The following is a 2979-nucleotide window of genomic DNA, read 5'->3' as shown; positions in this document are numbered from 1 at the left end:
ACGATAACTGACGATAACTAACGATAACTGACGATGACTAACGATAAATGAAAATAAATAATAACAGACGATAACAGACGATAATTGACAACTGACGATAACTGAAAATAAATAATGATAACAGACGATAACAGATGATAACTAACGATAACTGACGATAACTGACGATAACTGACTATAACAGATGATAACTAACAATAACTGACGATAACTGAAAATAAATAACGATAACAGACGATAACAGATGATAACTAACGATAACTGACGATAACTGACAATAACAGATGATAACTAATGATAACTGACGATAACTGAAAATAAATAATGATAACAGACGATAACAGATGATAACTAACGATAACTGACGATAACTGACGATAACTGACTATAACAGATGATAACTAACAATAACTGACGATAACTGAAAATAAATAACGATAACAGACGATAACAGATGATAACTAATGATAACTGATGATAACTGACGATAACTGACTATAACAGATGATAACTAATGATAACTGACGATAACTAACGATAATTGACGATAACTGACGATAACAGATGATAACTAACGATAACTGACGATAACAGATGATAACTAACGATAACTGATGATAACTAACGATAAATGAAAATAAATAATAACAGACGATAGCAGACAATAATTGACAACTGACGATAACTGAAAATAAATAACGATAACAGACGATAACTTATAACTGACGATAACTTACGATAACTGACGATAACTGACGATAACTAATGATAACTGACAATAACTGACAATAATTGATAATAACTGATGATAACTGACGATAACTGAAAATAAATAACGATAACAGACGATAACTGAAAATAACTAACGATAACTGACGATAACTGAAAATAACTAACGATAACTGACGATAACTGACAATAACTAATGATAACTGACGATAACTGACAATAATTGATAATAACTGATGATAACTGACGATAACTGAAAATAAATAACGATAACAGACAATAACAGACAATAACTTATAACTGATGATAACTGACGATAACTAACGATAACTGATGATAACTGATGATAACTAACAATAACTGAAGATAACTGACGATAACAGATGATAACTAACGATAACTGACGATAACTAGCAATAACCGACGATAACTGAAAATAACTAACAATAACTGACGATAACTGAAAATAAATAACGATAACAGATGAAAACAGACAATAACTTATAACTGATGATAACTGACAATAACTAACGATAATTGACGATAACTGACGATAACTAACGATAACTGACAATAATTGATGATAACTGACGATAACTAACGATAACTGACAATAATTGATGATAGCTGACGATAACTGATGATAAATAATGATAACTGACGATAACTGACGATAACTAACGATAACTAACGATAACTGACAATAACTGATGATAACTGACGATAACTAATGATAACTAACGATAACTGACAACAACTGATGATAACTGATGATAACTAACGATAACTAACGATAACTGACGATAACTGACAATAATTGATGATAACTGACGATAACTGACGATAACTGACGATAACTGACGATAACTGACGATAACTGATGATAAATAATGATAACTGATGATAAATAATGATAACTGACGATAACTGATGATAACTGATGATAAATAATGATAACTGACGATAACTGATGATAAATAATGATAACTGATGATAAATAATGATAACTGACGATAACTGATGATAACTGACGATAACTGACGATAATTGATGATAACTGACGATAACTAACTCAGGCCTGACGAGGAAACAGGAGAAGTCCTCTGTGATTATTGTAATACCTCTCCCAGCAGATCCAGGATTACATAATGCTGCCATATGCCGGTGCTGATACAGCCTGCGGGCCCAGCAGAACCACCTTTGCCTGTTGTGGATCTTGATTTGGTGCCAGATGACTGTGAAACCTCAGGGTTCTGATGCCATCTGGACCAGCTGTCAGCCAAGGAATCTGGTCCTGCTGGCTGATTAGGGAGCAGAGGCTCGACACACGGAGGGAAGACCTGAGCCGCAGACCGGGTCCAACACTGGCACCAGAAGAGATAAATGCTAATTTGTTTCATCTTTTAGGGATTGTCAAGTTTACATTTAGAACTTTAAATCTCAGTGAATTTAAAGTTTAAAGCTGTTTTACTCAAAACAGAAAAATGTATTGATGTACAAAAAACAAATTTACAGTAGTTTTTTAAATCATAAAAGAACCGGACTGTGTCATCCACTGTTATTAATATGGTTTTAACACTGTAATACATTTAATTGCTGCAATGTTGTTTATTTGTTTGTTTTATTTCATGTTGTTGGATTTACAATACATGTATGATCATAAATGACAAACGCTTGAACAGAATCATACAATTTTTTCTTTAAATTTACCAGATTGTGTCATACAGTCATAAACTTAAACATCCTAATAACATGTTTAACACCTGCATTGTGCTGTTTTTTTATGTTATCAGATTTACATGAGATGTATTGTTCTGTAATAATTTATTGTAAACAACAAACGTTTTTTAACTGACATATATAGTTTCAAAATAGTCTACTGCATTGTTTTATACTGTACATTTTAATACCATAATGTTTTACTGTGGCATTTTTGTTGTTTATTTTGTTGTCTATTTTTATTTATTGATGTTATAATTAGATTTACAGTAGATAATAATTTAGCGTAGACACAGAAGGTTTTCAACTGAAGTTTACAGTTTTAAAATAGTTTACAGGATTGTGTCAAACACTGTCATCACTCTTTTGCGGTGAATTTTTGGCAACCGCAAGACAAGTAAATTAACCAATGTGCTGTATTTTTGTTATTTTAGGGTTATTTACTATAAATGAATTCACTGTGTAATAATTTCTGTAAATAAAAACAGTTTTCTAATGAAACATACCTTTTTAAATTGTATATCATAGTAT

The sequence above is a fragment of the Austrofundulus limnaeus genome, unplaced genomic scaffold, assembly GCF_001266775.1.
Source record: "Austrofundulus limnaeus strain Quisiro unplaced genomic scaffold, Austrofundulus_limnaeus-1.0 Scaffold85, whole genome shotgun sequence".
Lineage (NCBI taxonomy): Eukaryota > Metazoa > Chordata > Actinopteri > Cyprinodontiformes > Rivulidae > Austrofundulus > Austrofundulus limnaeus.
The sequence above is the reverse complement of the archived record's forward strand: the minus strand, read 5'-3'. Positions refer to the sequence as shown.